The sequence below is a fragment of the Numenius arquata genome, chromosome 5, assembly GCF_964106895.1.
Source record: "Numenius arquata chromosome 5, bNumArq3.hap1.1, whole genome shotgun sequence".
In the NCBI taxonomy this organism is placed as follows: Eukaryota; Metazoa; Chordata; class Aves; order Charadriiformes; family Scolopacidae; genus Numenius; species Numenius arquata.
In genome coordinates, this window is record NC_133580.1 from 41,578,820 (window position 1) to 41,605,348 (window position 26,529).

The window sequence follows — 26,529 nt, forward strand, 5'->3', positions numbered from 1 at the left end:
TGTTATCTAAGGGAAATCAATGTTGACAAAGCAGTATGACACCAAACTCAGGTGCCCTTCAGCAGCAGTTCATCACAGCTTCTTAACCAGCATCATTCCAATATGATAGTAATGACAACTAAATCCCAGTGGCCTACACAAACTTTTTTTTTTTTTAAATCTCTCCAGTATAACTTTTTCTTTACCCGAGTGCTTTATGTATTTACATTCTGCCTTCCACGCCAGAATTAACTGCCTTTCATATAAGCATAAATTTGGTGAAATGACATAAAAAGGTGTTACACAAATGAAAAATTTTAGTGCTGATGGTTTTATTGTCACGTGTCATCCAACAAACTTGTTCAGCTAGAAGCCACATATTGTAGGAACCATCTTTTAATATGGTTTTAAAACTCTTATTGACTCTGCACCTCCTAAGGTTAGAAGTATTTTACTCTTCATTGCTGTTTCCACCATCCTCTTTTAGATTGTTGAAAAAAAATCAAGGCATGCAATGACTACATTTTGAACTTGATGTGCCTGAAAGGAATGTTGCCCAGACTGGATTAAAACTGTTTTATGTAAATTGCCATGCATTTGTCTGGCATGTATCATGTTTGGTTCAGGTAATTCTTTTTTCAGGAAAAATTTCCTATCGAGTATCAGTTCTGAAAACTGTCCTTACTATATAATGTGAAGGTCAAGCAAAATGAAGTTAGGTTTTTGTTTGTTGTTTTTTCTTACTACTGCTTTTATTTAAAGGATTTAATTATTACCCCCAACCAATTATTTCTTCTGGGTAGGAAAATTAGCTGTTCAGAAGAATGGGAAGCAATATCCATAAGCTGTTGAAAAGGTTACTTTCTCATCTTAAGGCTAGAATGAAGGGGAGGGGGGCGGAAATTCTTTCTGCGTAGCAGTATCGCCAAACCATTTGTTTTTATTAAAGCTTGTGATGTGGGAGAACTGAGCCATGTTATATCTAGCCCATAAAAAAAGTTCCATTGAATGATGAAATTCAGTGTAGATTTTTTATATGGAGCACTCTCCACACAGCTGATAGAAGTGCAAAAAATGTAAATCAATGCTGATCTTAGCCCAATAACATTGGTTGGAGAATAGCAGACTGGGGCTGGATAAGAAATGAACTGCAGATCAAGTATGAGATATTTCCTGCATGTTGTGCTTGTGCAGAGCTTTACCCTTAGCTCAAGAAAAAGACCATGTTCTGGAGCAGTAAAAGGTTTCTCTTTCAGTCCCACAGAGGATTTTTCGATATAAATTACTTTTAATTGCACATTTATTCTTGTATGGGACTGTAAGCAGGTATACGTGACAGCCTCTGGTTGTACTTATATAGAAAATGTCACACTATAAATGATTTTTATTTCACAAGTGTAGAAAGAGTCAATAATTCATATGTGGTATAACCACAGGCAAAATTCCCAGATATTTCTACACATACCAACTAAAAATCTATCCATGGCATACTCTGCACTATAATTATTCAGGAACTTCATTTCATAGTTCACAGTTATTCTGTCTTTTTCTTACTATAATTCCATGGTTCTTTCTCTGGTCCTTAAGATTCCAGTTCCTGAGACTCCAGTGACATTTACTGACAGTTCATTTGCTGCAAGTCTTTCTTATAAGTTTATGAACAATTTCAGTGACTGAGAGTAAGGTAATTTTCAAAAAACAGGTAAGTATCAAGGTTACTTTGAAATTCTATTCTGATTAAGAAATACAGCAAAAATAAGAGAAGCACCTGAGAACAGAGTGCTCTAAAACATATAATTTACATTCCTGATCCTGCAAACAAATGCATCATTATGAACAACTACTGACAAACAATATAAAAAAAGTAATTTTACAGTGATGCATAGAGCATGTGATAGACCCTTTCTTTTGCATAGTCATGAATCTAAACAAATAAATGATAGTAGTAACAGTATTTTCCTCCCAGATAAAACTGTTACAACTTGCTACATGAAAGGGCTGGGGCGGGGAGTCAGAAGAGATAAATCATTTTTTCATAGCATCAATTTAGAATCAATTTAGCTCAACTACATAATGAAAATGATACAAGAAAATTGTGCACTTTTAAGTGTCAACAAGATGTACTTGTCCTAAAACATTCTCACCTTCTGTTACAAAGATGGTTACTATTTTATACTGTTAAATTCTTTAGTTTTTACAATAATCATTTGCATTAGGAAGAAAGTTAACTGTAGAAACACTATGTAATACCATCTGCAGACAAACTGGGAATATGGATAAAACAAACATTGAAAATGTGCAATCAGAGAATATCACTAGAAAAAACTTCTTTAAAAAAAACTCCCCAAAATCCACTAGAAATTTGTAACTGCCCATAACTATTATTGCTATCTAAATCTGTACGAATGTGCTTAACAGTAACATATGCTGAAAAGACTCAGATTTTAGAATGCCACTGAAATTAAGTACTACAGACCCAGACTAGACGAAAGAAGTCATGTGAGACTTCATAATGCAAAATAATAGGTACAAGGAGCCACATCTGTACAAGAACTTAAGGATATGCCTCATTTTAAAGATAGAAATGGTACAAAGAAGGACCAAGGTATTGAGGATGAATTGAAATAAAAGAAAAAAAGTCATGTACCTTAAAAACTGCCTGGAAGTACAATTCTGAAATAGCTTTGTTCAGTGCCCATCTAATGTTTAAAATTTGACAAAACCATAAATTTTAATTCTGTACATCTCCATGACCCAAATTAAGATGTGGGATCACTAAATCATGCACATCTCTCACGGATTCTTGATATTTAGATTTTTGCAAATGAGTGATGTCCAATGTTCGTTGGGGTGACTGTGAGGGAGTGGTGATGATGACACACTGGAAACTTTGAATAAGGATTTGCCAACAATAAAAAAATAATCAAATTAATTTTAAAAGTCCAGCATATGAAAGGAACAGACCAAAAGGATCAAAAGTGTAATTTGCTTTCAGATGAGAAAATATAACAAAGACCTAGCAAGTTAAATGTAAAACTACAGTAAAGCAAGCCAGGTAATACTTTAAGATGAAACTTGTAGAAGGCATAAAAGATAATAATAAAAATGTTTTCAAACACAGAAGTAGGACGACTGCAGAGTCAGTGGGGCCAGTAGATTATCAAGGTACAAAAGAGCTCTGAAGAAAGGTGAGACCACTGCAGAAAAGGTGAGTGAGTCCTTTCATCAGTGTTCACTATGGAGAAGGTCAGTAAAGTTCCCTTCTTCACAAGGGATGAGATGGAGAAACTGTTTTAAAAAGAAAGTGTCGGTAGGAGGTTTTAGCACAAATTAATAAACTGAACAGTAACAATTGTTAGGACCAGGCAATTTGTTCAAGAGTGAAGGAAGTCTAGTATGAAGTTGCAGAGTTGCCAACTGTGGTATATAAACTATTGCTCAAATCAAACACTGTAGTAAGAGGAATAAAAGACTGAATTGAAGAGAAACAAATCTTGAGAAAAGATTCTTGTGATGACTCGGTGTGCTACAGAATAGTAAATTGGATACCCATCAAGAAAATAGGTAGGAATTATGACAGAAAATAGAATTAATAGATATATAGAAATATGAAATATTTGGTAAAATAAAAAAATATTTGTTAAAAATAATAGGCAGTAATCCCACAAAAATCTATCAGATTACTTTGAAAGACTTAATTGATATATTTAATTTGGATTTTCAGAAAGTTTTTGACAAGGTTCCATTCTCCTGTGCTTAACCCATGTTGTTCTTCCTTTTATTTCTTCTGTTTTCTTTTAAACACATTCTTTTTAAGGTCAGCTATATCGATATAATTTCATATTCCTACTCTACATTCTTTTTCACCTGCTATTTTTAAGTTACTAAAACAATGAAAGCAATACAGAAAAAGCTTTGATGCATTGATAGAAAGCTGCCATGGCTATTGATCAGTCAATTTGCAGAATTTCCTACAGTCCTTTTACAATGAAATTCTGGCAGTGTTCTGTGTTAATTTAATGACAAATGCATCTCCTGGGGTAATACACAACTCAGTTTTCAACCTAGTGTTTATTCTGTTCAAAATGCAATTAATATCAAGTTAACAAGCAGCACTGTCAAATTTCAGAGGCAAATGCCGAGTACCATGCAGATAAATGCACAGGAGAAGACCGTCAGTTTTTACAGAAGCTGGGCAAACGTCCTTGTATTCTCCTGAAGAACAATTTTGAAAAAATAAGAAACAAGGCTTATTAAAAAACCCATAGAGGTAACAGTTTGCAGGTATTCAATTTGGATGAGCTCCTAATTCCCTTTCAAATATTCCTTTTTAAGTGAAGAGGTAGATTAAGAGACATATTTGGACTTAGCCATAGGTGGTGTGTTTTTTCATTTTTGCAGAACTGCAGATATATAAATCAGATAGGAGTATGGTTCAGCTACATAATGTAGCTATCATTGCAGGACAGTTTCATCCCCGCTGCAAAACCCTGTGTCATAGTTATGCAAAGGATTAACTCCTCTCTCTTGAGAGCAAGAGGAACAGGTCCCCATTAGTCTCATTTCAGTCCGCTTTTAATCAAGTAGAGTACTTTTAAATACTTCATTTCTAAAGTTTTACACAAGCAAACCCAGTGAAAACTCAAAAGTAAATGTCTCCCCGGATTCATCTACTACAGCTTTGTTTGAGGAGGATAGACGTTTGTGCTTTGCATGGCATCTACAGTGTTCAGCAATATCAGATATAGCACAAAAGTATCCAGTTCATTTTATGTCATTACCAAAATAGGCCCTTTTATAAATCCTCAAATTTTTTTTGCAACTAGAAAATCAAAAAGAGATTACAGTGCACACTATGTTTAATAAAGAACAAAAGGAAGCTTTCCAGCCCTAGGTCAATTCATTGCTGTATTTGTTACCTACTGCTCCTGTTTTATTTTAGTAATTGCATATTTTATCTCTGCTTAGTTCCTTTATTGCCTAGTTCCCATCAAAGATTATCATATAAACCAGAGAAAGGGAAAAACAATACATTTATCTCCCCATAATAAGAAAGCCCCCAAACCAGAAAAAAACCACCACTTTTCAGGATATAAAATGTTCTATGGGTCAGGAAATATCTAAAAACTTAAAATATTACCAGGCAGTCTATTTTCTATGATTAAAAAAACCCATACTAAGCATATAATACTATTTGCAAAAAAGATTATCTTGGTCTCTGCAATGTCAGTTTTGTGTATTTGAGCAATACTTGATATTAGCACTGTACTACACAGCACAGCCTTTGAAAGTGAAAGTAAACACAACAATTTTTCTTTTTAATCATGTCATTAGTCTGGAAGAATGGAAGTGAGGACTGTCCAAAAAGTTATTATTTGCTGTAGCCCAATATGGCACAGCAAATAAAGAACAAATTATTAACCTCTTAACTGTCTATAATCAGTAAACCATGAGCCCCTAAGTGCATTGAGATAATGTTAAATCTTCGGTTCAAATAAAAAGTGACTTAATCCAAACCCATTATAATACTAAGGAATAGTAGATTTCTGATATAAATGCTCAAGTACATGTAATATACCATACGGGAAGGCCTCTACCCTGACTAAAATCATTATTGTTTTATTCTTATACTAATTCTGAACTGAATGGATTTATTCTTAATGTCAGTGTGAAAGAATTTCAGTGAATTTATGAAAACAAGAAAAAAAGAAAATATTTTGGGTTTGTATTTGTGGTGGGAGTTTATAGTATTCTTTTGGGTGGTTGGGTTTTCTTAGCTCCTGCACTGCAATTGCAATGTCACAGAATTGCAAAATGGCTTGTGTTTCTGAGAGAGGTTTTCCAATAGGTTCCAGCCATAAGCAGGACCAGACAAACTTCAAAGTGGCATCAAAAAAGTCACAAATCAAAAAGGCAAGAAAGGGGATGCCATTTTTTATGACAGAGTAAATATTTTCAAACAGCCCTCCCAGTGGAGATGACTGTGTCAGTAAAAGTGGCTTTGAGAAACTACAAAGATGCATTGCTCAGATCACCAGAGGGTGATGGCTCTTGAGCTTCTTCTTTTACTATAAAGAAAGCTTGACAAGAATTTTGAAAAACTATTTCTGTTTTGGGGGGAGTTGCTATCAAACTAGCTGCATATTTCACAGTTGTATTCATGTTTTTCAGTCAGTTCAAATGAAAAAATCTTATACTAACAGTCAGAAATGTTAGTATGAGATTCAGAAATGTGGGTCATTACATGAAATATCAGATAAATTACATGTTTAGTCAGTGTACATGCAGAATCCAAAACTATGTAAGACTCACTGTTCCTAAAGTTATTCCAAAATTATGTCAGAAGTATTTTGAGGATTTTTGGTCTTTAGAGTAAGTTATGCAGGACAACATTCTTATCAAATAAAGTTGCAACAAGAATATAGGAAAAGAATGCACAGGAAAGAGCAGAGAGATACGCTTTAAGAAGAGTACGCAGGAAGTAGGCAGAAAATTAATACATGTAATTTGAAAAAAAATGAGAACACGATAAATGAAAATTCAGAGATAAAAGAATGCAGGAAATGAGAAGACATATTTTTAGCAAGTCCAAATATTATCTGCACTAACAAGCACTAGACAGGAAGAGTTTAGCCTTATCTCTTGAAAATGAGGGAAAATTCAGAGAATGGGACCACAAAAAAAAAACTACAGAAAAGTTTAGAATTTGAAGACCATAGCCAGCCTGAAAGTTGTTTCTCTACAATGTATGGTATGCACTGCAGTCACAAGGAAAAGGTACACAGTTGTAGTGAGTCAAGATTATGAACAATAGTTTATAAAATTACTTAATTGTTTTGTACCATGAGGATTTAGTTCTGTTAACTGGAGTCAGTCTGTCATTAGGTAAACTATGCTTATCTAAAAGGACGGAGCAAATATTTGTCTGCTGGGCTGTTTGAACCCTGAAATGAACACTTGCTATTAGAAAAATAGACATATTTTCGTCCTTCTAGATTGAACCATTTTTGGCTCTACTGTGTCTGCCTAGTAGATTAGAACATGTTTACAAGGAATAGGGACATACCATCATTACTCCATAACAAGCTACTAAAAATTGATTCAGTGTGCACTTTTGTTAAGATCTGAGATCACCTTGGCTCAGACTAGTGCTTTAATGTGAAAGGCAGTTTAGTAAATTAATGCTGATATATCCTCCAAAACTAGATTTTAGGAGCTCTTACATAGAACAGATTATCATGTTAATGTCAGTTGTAACACTTAATGAACCTTTTTAATGAGAATCTGGTCAGAAACTGTTCACAACCTCTAGCAACATGGAAAAAGATTTCTTAATCCATTGTCTACTTTCTGGTTGATTGGCAGCACACAGTGTAAGACATAAAAAAAGGTAAAATCTAACTCTTCATGTCAGAGGCTTATAAAGGAACAATCCCTACACCTGTGGCTTTCCACACCACATTCAAAAATGTTGATAATTATTATGATCACATACAGTTTTAAATATTTAAATTTACTCTGTTAATTACATGACATCATTGAGATCTGATCAATTAACCTTCAGCATGCCCTGCACTTCTCTTTGCACCTGTGGATTACCTCGTAATTATCAGCTCTGCTATTTGCTACTCCCAGACATTGAAAAAACCCAAGGGTGCTGAGTATAAAAGACCTGCAGCAGATCTTTTCTACATGAAGACCTTTTAGGCAAAACACAACCTCAGTGCTCTTGGTTCCTTTCATAGATTCACTCAACATGTTTTCTACAACAAGTGAAGGATATTGGGTCCCCCAGATTATACACATTCCCGTTCCACTAACTTTAACAACAGTTTCTAGCACTGCATGAATTCTTGCTTTCAGTTTTCTCTGGAGAAAACTGTAAAGAGGTGGCGATCTATACTTCATGCTTCCCAGTACCCCTTAAGCTTAGCTTTCAGTCCATTTCTAACTCATCTTGAGCCTTTCTTCCTTTAACCATTTTGCAGCCTAATAGATCATTTTTTTCAATAGACAAGAGATGCCTCTTTGTGAACTACTATGAAAAACAACTGATGGAAAAAGCACCCTCACCTTTGGGAGTTCTAGCACCAAGAGGTGTTAAGAATTACTAGCTGATTGAGATAAGCAGGAGGAGGAAAAGACTGCAAAGAACTGTGCTAAAAATTTTCCCATATTGTTACCCTACCTCAGACCATATCCAATTCATCCTTTATCGATTTTTTTCAATTTTGGTTTGTTTTTTTTTTTTTATTATTATTACTTGCTTGTCAGCAAAACAACTTTCTTCTTTTAGGTGCTAGTCTTAATAACAAAGAGATAGCACTGTCATCTCTAATGACCAGTAATAAGAATTCCAACTCCAATCCATCCAGTTAATGTCAGAGGAATTACTCATTTGCAAAGTTCTGGAAACCCTAGGGGAGCCAGAGAACACCACAAGTAGGTGAAGCTGGTATCATGCTGCCTTGAAACTGATGTATATTTTTGGGAAAAGAAGGAGTGGGACTGAAAATACTGCTTCAGATCCAAGAATTTCCAATTCTGCATTACCCCTCCTGAAAAAAACATTTCCTAACAGTAGTAACAATAAAATGAAGAACTGAAATGATAACTATATCCCTGGAATACACAATTATGAAGTAAGTATGAAATTGTAAGAAAAAAAGTTACAAGATTTTCACAGGGACATTACTTGAGTGTAGTTGTTACCGCTTCTAAGTGTTACCCAGACATTGTTACCCATTGAGATTGTTGGTTTACTGAGTGAAATAATCTTACACATTTACCCATATTAGTATGCCTGAGTCACCATCTTACACAGGTCCCACTGACTGAGACAGGAAGGAATATTATTTATTTATTTATTATTACATATTTTTAATTAGTATTTGTTCTATAGTATTTCTCATTAAGTACAAAATTCCCTGTAAACATTTTTTGTTTTAAATCTGAATAGCTGCCTGCACCTCATTAACAACTTATTAAGTTATTTATTTCTCTCCTAGAGATCTGCAGTACAATACATGCTTTATCCAGTATGGTAACTCCTTGTTTAACTCTGGCTTAATCAATCCTGTGTGTTGTGTCTCAACGCAGTGATTTCATTTGTGTTACACTAAGATTATATTTTGTTTAAACAATGACATTGGGCTATGCTTCACTTGACCTTGATTAGGTTCCATGTGACTGGTATAATTTTCTGTCTACGTAATCTATTACATTTTCTGTGTGATTATATTAATTAGGAGAAATGTAGATTAAAGGATTCAAGTATTATTTTTTATTAAGTAATAAGAGAATCAACTCTTTCAAGTGATCTAAAGGGAAAATTTCTCAGTATATGTACTAAGGTTATGAGCAAAATAGCACACATTAGGATCGTTGAATCATTTAGGTTGGAAGGGACCTTAAGGATCACCTAGTTCCAAGCCCTCTGCCATGGGCAGGGACTCCTCCCACTAGACCAGGTTGCTCAAAGCCCCATCCATATAAAATCAGTTTCAGTCATTAATATGGTGTTTAGAACTTCAAGTTTCTGCAGCTATTACAGTTTTGAGGCTGTTTCTGTCACCTACTGAGCTGGAGTGGGCACACTTTCACAGAGTAAATAATGCTATGGGTACATCATATACTTTGTTTTTATTCACGTACTGCACCGTCTGGACCAAAATAACACTGGTCAGTTGAATGTCCAATAGAGAGGCCTTATTAAAAAAAGACAGTTAAAGAAAAACTGTTAATAATATCAAGGTTTCAAAAGTTCAGAGCAGATAACTTATAAATTATTATTTGATAGTTACTTGACTTTCATGCAACCACTATCTACTTCATCCTCTGCTACTCAAGAGATTTTTGATTTCAGAAGCAGTGAGAAAACAGCATGTGATGATTTATTTTCATGTTTTCCCTACAGTCTTCCAGTATTTCATTCTTGTTCTCGCTATGCAAGAAGCACCAGTACAAATATTACTCCTGTAGTTTTAAAATAGCACTACTATTACTTTGTAAAATCTGGAAACAATGAAGATCATATGAGGAGAAACACAAGTCTTGTATATGTCCTAAGTTGAACAGAAGTGAATCAGTGTGTCTTGAAGTCAGATAGCTGCATTAGCACAAGATGATGTTTGAAGTAATAAGCCCTAGTTAGAGTCATGATGTAGCACCTTAGAAATGTTTTTTAATATTGCTCTACACAGGCTGGCACAAAACCAAAAAATTAGAACACAAACTGGAATTCTCTGTATATTTATCAACACTGGTTCTCCAAATTCATTAATCTGAATACTGCTGTTTACTTCTTAGTCCCCACTGAGGATGTGGATCTGTTTCTCAAAATTGCTACCCAGCTAACACATAGAAGGGCACCTGAATGTCTTAAAATCTCAGCTGGAGGACTGACAGTCTCTGATGGAAAGGTCAGTTTTCAAGTGAGAGATTTTTTTTTTTTTTCTCTTTTATATGCAATAGCCCATAATGAATGAGCAAACTGTATTTCATTATTGTAGCTCAACTGGAACATGGAAATTAATTGTGCCAATCAGTCAGCAAGTAGCAACCTGTCACAAGTGCCTGCACATATTAACTATGAAATGAGTCAAAAGAATAAATATTCAGCATGAAAACCTTCTGAGTGCATAGCACATAGTTATGTCTGCTTCCAGTAATATTCACAGCAAAGCTGTATTTGTTGTGCCAAACAGAGATACAAGTCTAAAGCCAAAATAGGATTAATTAAGCAAGGGTTGTAGGATCACCACAGGCTGATCCCAGCATCACAAATGAGATGAAGCCTCCAGTTCCTCCTGTGTGCTGGCCAAAATAATTGTTCTGTAGCAGGTTGTGCTTAGAAAGATAGCTCTGACGGCATGCTATTTGGGTAACCTCTTACAATTAAGCCATGGATTAATCTGCTTGTTAATGTTTGTCATCATGGAGTGACACTTTAAAAATCCTAGATACATTATCGCTGCCTACTATGACCATCTGCAACAATCAGCTTCTTGGAATAAATTTCGAAGTAGTGGTGCATTTTGAGCTAAGACCATGCTGAAAAATTATCAGCTTGGAAAGGCTGTGGGTTTTATCCATTTTATTACATATTATGTGTAAACTATGTGCATATGGTATTATTCAAGAATCACCAGAACTGCACTCCTAGCAACTGAGCACTATGGGTGCAAAACTTGAAATTAAGGGACCCATAAATCCCTCCTGGAAAAAAGGTGGGGGAGATAACCCCAAATCCATGAGAGAACCCCAGGCAGACAGGCTGAGGCTAAAAGGGATCTGTTCAACAATTTCCCAACAAAACCTTAGGGCTCGGTATTAAAGGGCAGTAGCCACCCCCAAGTTTAAAAATATTTATTTAGGACAGGTCTCGATAACATTGGATGAGACTTACCAGAACAGCCAAAAAGAATTCTTGTTAAATATTGATAAATATTGATAATTTTGCTACTTAATTTTTCTCTTCATAATCTGGTTTCCAGTCTCATAATTCAGACCACAAGCTTTTGATTTGCTAAAATAATTTTGTGCTGATTCTGACCCAGAGATCACTTTGTGATAGGGAAGCCTCTAGGTAAAGGTAGTAAATCTACAGCACATTTCCCCAGAGCCAATAGATTGAAATCATATGATGTATACATGTCATATGAAAATATATTTCTAAAGGATTTAAAGAACTCAGGTACTGCTTAAGGTATTGCAGCATCCTGCCAAACCGAACTAAGAATCAGTGTGAGGACTGGCAGCACTTCTCACTTTCTGGGAAAGAATTTCCACTAGAAGCATAGAACAGCACCTTCTCTGTAAGGAATAGGCAACAATAAGACCCCTAAATCTTCATGGTAATTTAGGAAAAGAAAAAGGTAGATTATAAATTTATAGTTAAAAGATACTTGATTGTGTCTACTGATAGCATTTTAGTATACCTATTATCATAAGATTTATGCATCAGTATCTATTACCATAATATTTATGCATCAGTATTTATATGGACATTAAATGAAGAAGGAAAAAAAGAACTAATGCATTTTTTTAGAATGATCTTTGCATTATTTGTCTTACACACACACACTTCTATAGAATATTTCTGCTTGTACCTAAACAAGAACCCTGATTAGTCTAAGTCCTAACCCTGCAAAAGCCTCACAGTTTCTTACTCACTACAGAAAATGCAAATAGAGAAGAGGAATTTGGAAATCAACCTGTATGCACATGGTCAGAACACAAGCTGCACTTACAGCTTCCCTGCCTGGGAACATACGTTTTGTTAAAAAGATCATTTAACACTGTAAGCAAATAGTGTTTTCATGTTCTCACCCACTGAAAGATACATGAATCATGACATCTTCCATCAGATCAGTAAGTACTACTACCACCAAATGTGTTTAACAGAAGAAGAAAAGCCAAAGAAAATCTGGAAAACTTGAGCACAGTACTGTGGAGGGCTGTGGAGGTTTTAAAGCAAAATATATCATGACAGATATAGGATAAAGCTTTCATTCAACATTAAGAGCTTTCAGGAAGATAGAAAAAAAAAAAATATAAGAAAATTGGGGGGGGGAGTTTTGGTTTAAAATTAATTAGACAACAGGTAGAAATTCTTTATGTAAAAGATGCTTGAGACATTAGAACAACCAATAAAAGGTTTTATTACAGTTTTCAATAAAGTGTGCTAAAGAGATACAAAAAGATGATTTATATAGTTATTTTTATAACTGAAACCAAAGGACAAACAAATTTGACTGAAACACCCAGTACTGGAAACATTAAAGACTCTGTAATGGAAGACACGTACTTAGGGTTGTGCTCCATCAACGTTTCAGAGTGAATATTGAAAGATGCATTCAATCAGCAAGGTTAGAAGGTAGAAGTTTGAAATCATGATATCCACTAGTATAGAACAATTCACAGACTTAAGCTAAAAGTTACGAGGACTCAAGACAGAGGAAAAGACAAACCAATTACAAATATTAGTCTTATGATCTTTTCACATATGCTGTGGAAAATATCATAAAGGCAAAAATGATGTCCCACAGCCATCAATAAGAGGACACATAAAATCAGATTATAATTTTTTCAACTTGTCTAGTAAAAGAAGAGAAGAACTAATGATTTACGCTTGAAACAGCTGAAGTTTGTAGCATGGTTTTAAAGCAAAGCTTTGCACTGCGCATAGTAGCTGCTGTCTGTTCAACAACTTATTTCAGCAATGTTATTGGAGAACGGCCAGTCACCTTCTACCTAGATTGTGAAGTCAGTTTTAGTGGAATCTCTGTCACAGTGCTGGGCTCCAGAAATATTAAGCAAAGGCTTAATCTAATGTCCATTTACAAATGCCTACTGTAAGGAAGAATTCCATGAAACGAGGAATACTTAGAGTTTAGTTATCACATAGATAATATCACATAATCCTGCACTTCTAAGCAGCATAGAATGAACACTAAGATTTCAGCACAATTATCACCACGTGAAAGAGGAGGGAGATAAATCTCCATGGACGTAGTTTAATATTTATCAAAGTATAATTTAAGGAACTAAACATGCAGGAGGCAAACTTGTATTAGAAATGTTTTCCTATGTGGAATCTATTGGGGAAACAAATGCAGAGTCCTGTCTCCCACCAAAAACTCTCCATCATTATAGCACCTGAGACTGCTTCGAGCGCATTGGCAGTCTAGAGACAACTCTAAAGTAAATTTGTACTCATGAAATTACTAATAAGTTGTTACTTGGATTTTGCAGGAGGGCAGGTGGGAGGAGAATCAAATTATTCTGATTAAAGAATATGAAAAAGATTATTTCTAGGCATGATCAACTATCTTTCTGAAGTACGTGCAAATGTACCTACAGAAGCTCATGGGCTAGTGATCTTAAGTGTTTGATTAAGTCCTCAAATGCTAAAACAACGTAGTGTTCATGCAGTCATTTTGTGATGTCCCAGAAAGCAACATTAGGATCAAAACTAGTACATAGCCAGCATTTTTTTTTTTTAGTAACCAATAGAGACATGAAAGACATAAACAGTGATTGTGATCAGGTAGAAATGTACAACATGGTGCATAAATTTTGGAAGGGAAAAATTCAGTTTTCACCTTTGGGGCAAAAGCAGATTAGAAGTTAAGTTGCAAGCCAAAGTTTTGTGGTGAAGATACTGCTTAGTTGATCAAAACTCTGCAACATTCCTGCGGGAAAAGCTGAGCATAAAGTGGTCACCAGTACTAGATGATGGTCTGAATAGAACATACTTTACAGTATATCTATGCACAAAGAATAAATCATCAACATGTTACAGTATGGCTGTATGGCGGATGGCAGACTTGAAGCAATCTAATAAAGCACTGAATGGAATGGCTTGCCACAGGCACTTAATAAAGAAATCTTATTCCTGGGAAGAATACTTGCAAGTACAACCTGAGATAGAAGTACAACCTGTCCCCTACTGTGAAATAAATTAGATAACTAAGAGCAATAGCAGCATCCTGCAGCAGATCCCAGGAGCCATTGGTGCTTCAGCTCTCCAGAGAGCCCAGATGAGCAGGGAACCATCTTTCAAGCCAAGGCTCTTAAGGTTTCTAGGTTTCAATTTTCAGGGTTCTCATTTTTATGGAGTACAGAGGGGAAATCTCCAGACTGAGAGAAAATTTCAGGGCATCTATGCTGCTCACTCCATGAAGTGGGATTTCCTCAAATGCTCTGGCTCTTTCCAGCTCACATGGAACAGCTTAATTCCCTCAGCTGCACAGTTTCTGAAGTCAAAGGGAGCAGAGGAGGCCTCAGAAACAAAAGAGAGTAAGACCCTCTCCAAAGGTGGAACAACTCTGCATTCCGCTTTGCTGCCACATATGAAAGACAAGCAAACCAAACAACAAAAAAAAATAAATGCAGGAGCTCATTTGCATCTTATTTGCAAATTTTTTCTCTTTTTTTTTTTTTTCTTATGTTTGCCTGTGTATGAGAGAGAAAGATTTTACATTGTAATCTATTCTAACATTGCCAAGATTTTTCTTTGGAAATTTTGTATCAGGTTCACACAAGCAAATTTAATTTCTTGTCAAATATATTAAAACAAAACTGAGAACTAAGAAAGAAACAACTTACAAAGGTTAGTAACACCTAGGTGATACAGCGTATGCCAAACAAGTGCAGTCCAAGAACAAAATATACTAACTTCTGAGTCATAGAAAATACCTTTTGTTTTTCCATTCTAAATGATCATTACTCTTTAAAAAATTGGACCTACTCCATTTAAAAAAAAAATAAAATATATATATATATATATATATACACACCTTGTCATCACTGTCTGAGACTGCAGAAATGTATTCTGTAAGTTTGGGTTATTCGGTAGATGAGAAGCATGAGAAATACAGAAAATAAAGAACTTCATTCTTGTGCTTTTTAATCCTCTACCCCAAACCGCGCATCTTGGGCATGATACACGCAGCTGCTTTTGCCAGCACACAAGGAAAATATAAAATTGCCCTAGTATAAATGCTTCCTTTTAAGGCTGTATGTTAACTAGAACAATTTGTTTTGCAACCACCAGTCTACAACTGCCTAATCAACTCTCAAATGGATATTACATGAAATTCACAGATTTGCTCTTTTCCTCACTGTAATTTCTTTTTCAGTTGATTTCTTATTTCCATAACATTGTCCACAGATATAAACTCTATATTTAAAGTCATTAGGCTTTCAGTTTTTCTAGATAATACCAGCTGTACTGCAACTATTTAGTTTAGTCTTTTATAATCTTATTTACTTGAACTATATCTTTTTTACCTTGTTTGTATTCCACATAAATCATGTAATCAATAAAATTAGAGAAACATGGTGCTGACATTTTACTGAACATCCATAACAAAAATCGAACACCAAGGATTCTAATGTTTTTAGTTTATCTCCACCTTAAAATAAAGGTACTTTAATGAAAAAAAAACCCCAACCTTAAATCACTTAAATTTTAATTACTACAATTTACAAACTGTCACATGTTAGCATTAAAAAAATAAAGTAGTTACTGATTTTTTTTAATTTTTTTTTTTTTTAACAGATTACTTAAGACATTTACAACAATTGCCAGTTTAGTCTGTTATCTTTGAATTTAAGTATACTGGTATTTAAATGAAAATATAACATTTAGTCCATAAAGAGCAATCAGCTCAACTTTGTTATATTATTTAAAAAAATCTTTATGAAGTACATTGTAATCTGATTTACACTTTTAATTTTCTCCTGCCTAAAAAGCAGCAGTAAAAGAAGCAAAGTTTACTGCATGCAAAAGTACTAAAGTCTTCCATTTGTAATTATTGCTTGGGAAGCCAAATCAATTGGGGTTTTATCATTAAAAGTTCAGTTCTCTAATAAAACTTTTTTTGTAATTTTATTAATACTGTGTTCAATTTGTTTTAAGGGTGTTTTTCTATATAGAGGACATTTGAAGGACTGATTCTACTGAAGGACAGGAAAATTTGTGAGAAGAGCAGAGTTTAAATTAATTTTGCAGAATACTTATGATAAATGAATCTCATATTTGTAGTGATGAACACCTGAAACGCAATTTGGATCCTAAGTTATATTCCTCTATCTAGGGAAAAGAAACTATATTTCATTATGTATATCATTGATCAAAACAACCAGAATTTCACACATCAGGAGAAAAAACACCGAAGGAGCTCTTTATGAATAAGCTACATATTAATATCTAATTATTAAGAATTCCAAAACAACCTACCGGGGGGGGCTTTTTTCATATTTTCAGTTTCCATAACAGAAAATATGCACAGTATGTCTGATAAATTTTATACTGAAATATTTTTTCATTCTCATTAAGAATCTCAGGTACAAACTGGAATACGTGAACTTACCCATCACTGTGACTGGGGCAAGCCTTCTCTTCATTTTGCTCTATGAAGTGGGTGTGTGCCTCAGGCATCCAGATGAGGACTTAACTTTGTATGCTACAGGACAATTTTACCTTTGTACTTGGATTTTCTTACAGTGAAAACCAGTGTGGAAATAGATAAATAAGGAAGAAACATTAGATAGTTTAATTTAAACCCTATAAACCAGGATTTTATCCCACTTAAAGAGAGAATATGTTCACCAAATAACAAAGTGCGCACCTTCCACCTGGTAAAGTCAAGCATCCAGGAAAGAGATAACCTCCTCCACAATGGGAACCTTTAATTAAATGCAAGTATCTTCTATATAGATATCTATCATACTGCTATACATAAACATACACAGACTTTTTCATGCTAATAATATTGGGGGGAGGAAACAAGAAGCAAAGACACCTGTTCTTCTCAAGGTCTGAAAAATCCAGATGACAGCACAGAGACTGAGGTTATAGCATGTAAAACAGATTATTATCGTAAAATAACTAAACTATCCCTATGCAAACTAGAACAGAGACAGAAGACTGCAATTGCAGTGCTGTTATGTGTCATATTGATGTGGCTACTTTCTCCCTCCATCTAAAGTAGTTCGTCTCTATGATACCTTAAAATACACACTATAGACATACCACAAGAAATTACCCTGAGAAAACAGTTAAGTGGCACAAGTACAGAAACGTACTTGGGGAGGCAAGCAGGGAATGCGTACACTTATACATAAAGTATTTGCACATATATTAATGATAAGAACATATTCATTTTGTATTTTCTTAAATAATACATATCATTTATTATTTATACGCAGTTAAAAAAAAAAAGTGCAAGCAACTTAGCAGTGCTGCCCAACAGATAAAAACCAAAAATATTCACAGATGTTCCAAGACCTACAAGGTATTCAAGCAATATATTCAAACATTTAAAGTGTTTGCGTTACTGTACTTTTCTTTGAAGCTGCATCACTGAAGGTAAGAAAGATTTAAAATATTCAAATTTTTCAGAAGTTAGTACATTATGTTGGCAGTACTTCCAAGTACTCTTCGCAGAGCTCATGATTTGTTTCAGTGGCCAAATGGACTTTTTGAGAGCTCACTGAGTTCTGTAGGATAAGTACCAGCAGACAACTTGGAGTACACCACAGAATAAAGAAAGGGTTTTTTATATTAAGAAACAGAGACCTTTATGAAGGTGCCTAATTACTTTTTACCCTGCAAAGAGTAACTAAATGATCTGGAAAATGAGAAATCTTTGAAAATGTTTGTTGTTTCATTTGTACCGTGCATTAGAACACAGGTGGAGTTTAACAACACATGACTTACTAGCTTCATTATCATGATCCATAAGAAACACTCATTACCAAAAAATGTTTGTTTCACCATATCTTGAAACAAAGTGTTCATAAAAAAAGGTACATTTGGTGAAAAAAACCAAACTGAGAGTTATTTTTCTGAATGTATTTAAATTGCCTCTTCTCCCTTCTCTCTACGTGAATCAGGGTTAGAAACCTATGCTTTTAAAGGAGTTTTACAAGGGACATAGCCACCTACTCACCTTTGAAATTCAACGATAGCTTATGCAGCTTTTTTCCTGTCTCCTTAAGGGATTCTCAGTATATCAATAGTTTTAAAATTATGACTTAGAATCAGTTTGAAAAAAGTTTGTGAAGACGAACTGCAAACTGTTTTGTAAAAGAAAAAGTTATTTTCATAAATGATGTTGTTTAAACAGATGTATATGATCTCAGCACAGTATTTTTTATCTTATCTGAGAATCTTTTGCAATTAGACAAGTATTATGTCACTGTTTCTCATCAATTAATTTAAATCCATTATAGAATCACAGAATGCTATAGGGTTGAAAGGGACCTCTGGAGATCATCTATAGTCCAACGCCCTGCCAAAGCAGGTTCACCTCGAGCAGGTTGCACGGGAGCATATCCAGGTGGGTTTTGAGCGTCTCCAGAGAAGGAGACTCCACCACCTCCCTGAGCAGCCTGTTCCAGTGCTCTGCCACACTCAAAGTAAACAAGTTCCTCCTCATGTTTAGATGGAACTTCTTATGTGCAAGTTTGTGCCTGTTCCCCCTTGTCCTGTCACTGGGCACCACTGAAAAAAGACTGGCCCCATCCTCTTGACATTCACGCTTTAAGTATTTATAGGCATTGATCAGATCCCCCCTTCAGTCTTCTCCAGACTAAAAAGACCCAAGTCCCTCAGCCTTTCCTCATAAGGGAGATGTTCTAGTCCCCTAATCATCTTTGTAGTTTGCTGTACCCTCTCCAGCAGTTCCCTGTCTTTCTTGAACCAGGGAACCCAGAACTGGACACAGTACTCCAGATGGGGCCTCACCAGGGCAGAGTAGGGGGGGAGGGTGACCTCCCTCCACCTGTTGGCCATGGTCTTTTTGATGCACCCCAGGATACCTTTGGCCTTCTTGGCCACAAGGGCACATTGCTGGCTCATGGTCATCCTGTTGTCCACCAGGATTCCCAGGTCTTTTTCTACAGAGCTGCTCTCCAGCAGGTCAGCCCCCAACCTGTACTGGTGCAGGGCATTATTGCTTCCCAGCTGCAGCACCCTACACTTGCCCTTGTTGAATTTCATCAGATTCCTCTCTGCCTGACTCTCCAACCTGTCCAGGTCTCACTGTATGGCAGCACAGCCTTCTGGTGTGTCAGCCACCCCTCCCAGTTTTGTATCATCAGCAAAATTGCTGGGGGTACACTCCATCCCTTCATCCAGGTCATTTATAAACATATTGAAGAGGACTGGATCCAGTACCGACCCCCCTGTCAGTCCACTCGTTACGGACCTCCAACTAGATTCTGTGCCACTAATCATGACCCTCTGAACTCTGTCTTTCAGCCAGTTTTCAATCCACTGTATTGTCCACTCATCTAACCCATGCTTCCTAATCTTACCTATGAAGATGCTGTGGGAGATGGCATCAAAAGCCTTGTTGAATTCAAGGTAGGCAACATCCACCGGCCTCCTCTCATCTATCCAAGCAGTCATGCTATTATACAAGGCTATCATGTTAGTCAGACATGATTTCCCTTTGGTGAATCTGTGTTGACTACTTCTGATAGCTTTCTTTTCCTCCATATGCTTTGAGATGACACCCAGAATGAGCCGTTCCATCATCTTTCCAGGGATGGAGGTGAGGCTAACCAGCCTGTAGTTTCCCAAGTCCTCCTTCGTGCCCTTTTTGAAGACTGGAGTGACATTGGTTTTCCTCCAGTCCTTGGGCACCTCACCTGTTCTCCAGGACCTTTCAAAGATGATGGAGAGTGGCCCAGCAATGACTTCTGTCAGCTCCCTCAGCACTCGGTGGATCAGGATCCATGGACGTGCAGATATCCAGTTTACTGAACTGTTCTTTAACTTGATCTTCCTCAACCAAGGGGGAGTCTTCCTTCGTCCAGACTTTATCTGTTACCTCCATAGTCAGGGACTTCTGAGGGCTGGCCTGAGCAGTAAAGACTGAAGCAAGGAAGGCATTCAGCAATTCTGCCATCTCTGCATCCTCTGTCACCATGGCACTCGTTTCATTCAACAGCAGATCTACATTTTCTCTAGTTTTCCTTTTGCTTGAAGAAAACCTGCTTGTTGACCTTGACATCCCTTGCCAGGTTTAGTACCAAGGAGACCTTGGCTTTCCTCGTTTCATCCCTGCATACTATGATGGCATTCTAGTAATCTTCCCAAGGGGTCAGTGCCTTCTTCCACGCACTTCCTTCTTCCACTTGAACTTTTTTGTTACTTGATTCTGATGCTAGGCTACAGTTGGGCAACTATATTTACAGGTAGTCTTGCCTAAAAAATTTTTTTAGCATTTTACTGTCAATGATCAAGGTAGAGTTTCCACTCTAAAAGCAACAACTCCATAACAAAACATCCACAAAATCCTTATGTGATACTAAGTGTCTGTTGGGGTGTCTTGGTGTGTTTTTTTTACACCTTAGAATGACTTTATTTACAAAAAAAAAAAACCCAGATGAGTAATTTTAAGTAGTGATGTATCCATGTATTTTTAGGACAATTTAATTTATATTTTTACTTTTCCAGTCAAAGGAGGATTTTTGCAGATGGTAGTTTTGCTGACTCTATCACATATAACATCATATTGTGATCCAGCTTATTAAAAGCTGTAATTGTTGGTGAAATCCTGATCCTGCCGAAATCAAATGGAGTTTTCCCTTGACTTCAGTAACACCATTAAACTATTTTTAATTAAAAAAAAAATTACTCACTTTTAAGACATTTTGAGAACAGTATTTTAGCCTATATTAGGGGTTACATATAGCAAAAACAAAGACATTTCTGAATCCTGGAAAAACAGATATTTCTGAATATTTTTTCATTCATTTTTTACAATTATATTGCATGAATTGAAATATTTACAATGTCACACAGTCACAGAGTGACTACTGTGGCCCAGGTAATGCTGCACAGCACAGTGTTTCATATTACCCACATGGCACTCAACTGCTATCTAAGATTGGGGTCAAGGGAAGGATCTCGCATTTCCCTGACCTCTAATTTCCCTGAGCATATGATCTGTTTATCCCTTTCTGACAAAGGGCAAATTTCCTCCATTTTCTCTATCCTGACTCTCATTTGGTAAAGTGGTACTGACAATACGCTTTGTCCTCCAGCTTTGTGTAGCTGATAGTTTCCACTGGAGACCTGAGCTGGGAGCTGGTCTCCTTGCAATGCTCACTCCTGACCGTAGCTTTCTGCTCGGGCTCATACCAGACTATGTATAAAGGGAGGCCCCAAGAGTCCTATTTCTCATAAGAACAATTTTCTCCCCAAAATCTGTATCCTCTCTTGTATGCTTTGTAGTTATCAGCTCTAAAATATCAGCATTTTTACAAAACTAAATTAAAGAGTCATTCTGTTATCATTAAAGGAGGTCTTAGTAAACATGAAGGGATTTTGGTTTAGTTCAAAAATATCAATAAAGGGATAACAGGTAACAAGCTAGGTGCTGGTTTGATGTGGATTGCTAACGCTGGAAGCTGGCCAGATCATTTGCAGGATAAATGTTAAAATCTTTACTAACTAACTTTCTGAGCAGGAGGAGCTCAGTAAAAGAGGTAGAAACTAGCACTCTATGTTGCCAGTGATAATTTATTAAACACTAGTATATATAGGATTTTTAATGAAAGTGGGTCATGTTAATCAATGTAAGCAGAGAAGACGATACCTTTAGCTCTTAGAGACTAGCAAAACCCATGTAGAGAACAAACTATGTTATTACATAGCCTTTTCTAGGTTACAAGCACATTTTAGAGTTGTGGCAGCAGGAAATTTCTTTTGGGAAGTACAGAGTCTCAAACTGCTGGTAATAAGACTAAGCATTTCATAATCATTTATAATCATAGAGTCATTTTGGTTGGAAGACACCTTTAAGACCAAGTCCAACTGTTAACCTGGCACTGCCAAGTTACCACTAAACCATGTCCCTCAGCGCCACATCTACACATCTTTTAAATACCTCCAGGGATGGTGACTCAACCATGTCCTTGGGCAGCCTGCTCCAATGCTTGACAACCCTACCTAGTGCAACCTGAGGCCATTTCCTCTTGTTCTATCACTTGTTACTTGGGAGAACAGAATGACCCCCATCTCACTGCAACCTCCTTTTGGGTAGTTGTAGAGAGCAATAAGGTCTCCTCTCAGCCTCCTTTTCCCCAGTCCCCTCAGACGCTCCTCTTAAGATTTGTGCCTAGAACTTTCACCAGCTTTGTTGCTCTTTGGACACACTGCAGCACCTCAACGTCCCTCCTTTAGTGAGGGGACCAAAACAGGACACGGTATTTGAGGGGCAGCCTCACCAGTGCTGAGAACAAGGAGACGGTCACCTCCCTAGTCCTGCTGGCCACACTGTTTCTGATAAAAGCCAGGAAGATGCTGGCCTTCTTGGCCACCTGGACACACTGCCGGCTCATATTCAGCTGGCTGTTGACCAACACTCCCAGCTCCTTTTCCACCAGGTGGCTTTCCAGCCACTCTTCCCCAAGCCTGTAGCACCACACAGGGTTGTTGTGATCCAAGTGCAGGACCTAGCACTTGGCCTTACTGAAGAACCTCAAACCATTGGCCTTTGCCCATCGATCCAGACTGTCTAGATCCCTCTGTAGAGCCTTCCTACCCTCAAGCAGATCAACACTCCTGCCCAACTTGGTGCTGTCTGCAAACTTAAAAGTACTCATTTTCAAGCACAAAACACACTACACTCACTTTCACATTGCACTCATTTATGACAGCTTCAAGATTAAACCAGCCACCTGCTTGGAAGTTGATAATTTTAAGTAGATATTCAAACAGGAAAATAAATGCTTACCTGTGCCATGACATTGGTAATAAGTTCTTTACCACCGTAACCCCAAACTGAGTTTTACTGTCATCATCTTATTCTCAACTGATCAAGACAACTTTTGGAAACAGTTACACAACCATCAAAAATATCAGTGTTTGACTCTCAAGTCTAAAACTGAACACTGGTTATCTCTGAGGGAAAGTCCAGTTTTCAGACATGTCTCCTCATCCAAAAAAAGTCAAAAGTGAATGAAGTAAATTAAGTTCAAGATTCTAGCTCAGTTAGAACACAGAAATTAAACTTGGCTCATGAGTAGAGCAAACTATCAAAAAAGTATTGGATTATCTATCCTTTGAAGTCTTCAGTAGCTTTATGGAAATTATAATGCAAAGTGTAATTTACAGAAGGGTGTCTGATCTTGTGTTTCTGTTTATATATTCATAAGATATTTGACTCTGTATAGGAAGACAGACAGTGGTTTCTGATACGCAAACACAGACTAGATAGTCCAATATAGATAATAGATAATATAGATAATATAGATAATCCACTCCTAAGTTTAAATTTTTGAAAATGTGGTGATATGATATTTTGTGGGTTTTTTTTCATTTGTTAGATTTTTTTTTTAAGATGAAGAGAACACAAGAAAAGATTTGTTTGCTGCAGATTGTTATTGGTTGGTTTTGGTTGTTTTGTGGTTTTTGTTTTTTTTTAACTCGAACAAAACTGATGTTATTGCAACAAAAACAGTGTGCAGTATATTGAAAACAGAACAATAGTTTAAGTTATCTGTACCACAGGTTATTAGCTTTTGTTTTATCTGCTAGGGAGTGTCTAGCAATAACTAGAAGAAAAAAATTATTAATTTTACAAAACTTTAAGTGAATTCAAACAAGAACTGTCATAAAAAGCAGTAATGATGTAACACTAAGTTCTTACCACATGTCAGTTCCAGAAAACATGAGAAGTGAGATATTTTTTCCTATAGGAAAACAATTCAAACTTTTTTGACAGACTTTAGTACACACCCAAAAATAAATTAATAAAATCTACAAACTATCCCATTGTGCACAGGTTGATTTTCTTTGATGCTCTAAAAAAAAAAAAAAAAAAAAAAATCTGAAAGCAAGTAACCTCATCTCTGTTGCAGAATCAGAGCAGTCTGAAAGCTGCATTAGCGCTTGGGAGTCCTATCTGGGTCCTTGCTCCTGTGACTCAAAATCAAGGCTGAACACTTAAAAAACATGTTTTATTGCTCTTCTGTTCCTCTTGCATCAGTAAATTCTAGTAGCAGAACAGAGCTTGCTATTTCCTCTTTCCCATCCTGAGAAATTTGACAAGTTGAATATCTTGAAAAATATGCATTTGGAGACTAATGGCTCTAAAAGTCTGCTTGTGTCTAATTTTGGGGTGTTGTTTGGTTTTTTGGGGGGGAGGGTTGGGGTTTTTTGTTTGGTTTCTTTTTTTTTTTTTTAATCTATGTTTAAAACTTGTTCTGATCCTTGTAATGAGATTTCACTTGTTACAAGCATTTTTAATGTGTGGGTGAATGAGGGAGCAAATGGATGATGTGATGCCTTAATGAGAATATTTGCTGTCAGAGAGATTAATATGGAAAATGGATTATACCACCAACTGTTGCTGGGTTGGATCTGAAGTCTTGGCTGTGTGAATAGAATTATAATTACTTATGATAGAGTGTATGACAGAGCATAAATAGATTTTTGGACAGTTTCTAAATAATACACATTTTTAATTATAAAATATATTAATTATTTTTAGATGAAGCACTGAAATACCAAAATAGCTAAGTGGTATAGTCATTTCTGAGATTATCATTTTGGTACAGAGTAATGGGAAAGTTGAATTATTACTATAAAATGAGCAATAGTTACAGTGCTTTATAAAGAGAATATAACCACTTTGCTCCATGTTTTCCTTGAAATGATAAAATAAGTATTCTAACTTTAATAGCTGGTATCAGCAATGTTATCTACAAAGAGAAGAGAGGATAGATCATATTTTTTCTTTTGTGCAAGTGCAGAAATTAGCAATATTATACTTTTGTATAGCCATTACACTTGTCTGCACAAAGAGACAAGATGGTCCTTAATGAGTTATTTTCTTTCTCTTAAATAGACAAAGACACAGCAAACAGGGATGCAGAATGGATCTTCAGGCAAGCAAGCGTAACACAGCTCTAGCAGGATGTTATGACAACAATTTCCATATGATTTTTTCAAGTTTTTTTTATCCTTGATGGTTGTGACAAAGCACAGAAGAGATAGTAGTTTAAAAAAGTAAATAAATCTAAACACTTCTTTTGGGATATTCCTCAAAGAGTCCAAATTTTGCATTTCCTTTTCTTTTCTCAGCTAAATGCAAGTTTATCCTAGAACACAGTAATTACTCAGGCACAGCATAAACCAGGAAGAAATTATGGAATCAGACAATGACATAACTATAAAAATTGTGCCTTTAGTCACAATTAGGGGAGGGAGAGAGGGGTGTGTTAAATTTTTTTTTTTTTTTTTTTTTTAAACCAAAGACCTCACCTTCTCTTAAAACACTGAGTAGAGATGAGGTACAAGAAGGATTGACATTCTGTTATTAGTTGAAATTTTACTTCTTTGGATCTGAGTAAAGATTTCTCTTTATATTCTCAAAGCAAACATCTGTTTTATGAGTTTACCTTTCTTCTTTTGAGAGAGTGAAAAAATAAACATTGGGAATTTATCCCATTGCACATTTTGAAGATTGATGAAACTCTATCCACCTTGAATGACACACTGAATACATGGAACTGTGGATGTGAGAGCTATGAAGTGAAACAGCAAAGTTATTTGTGATTTATAAGCTCCAGAAGGCTTTACATCAAAACAGCAGGAAGGGTTTTCATATATGATCTAGAATGAATCCTGCTTCACAAACAGGAAAAAAAATCCAGGGAATGAAAGGTGATTTAAAGGTTGCAGTCTTCCTGCAGGTGACACAACCCCCTCTATTGCTACTTATTCTAAATGAGAGCCTCAGTTTTGTTACAAGCATTTCTTGGCTTCCAATGGATTTATTGCTCCCCAGCCTGAGTTTCCAGCACACTTCTCTTCCTCAAAAGATGAGATCAGTGGCCTCAGATTTTTAAAGGTGTAGTCTTCCATAACTTTCAAAATTTAAGTTATATGCTGACAAATTACAGTATTTACAGTATTAGCCTGTCATGAACTAAGCTATAATTATGACTTGTGTTTAGGCAGCTACTCAAGAAGTTGTCCTGGACTTAAAGAAGAAAAATTCATTCTTTACTCACTCATCT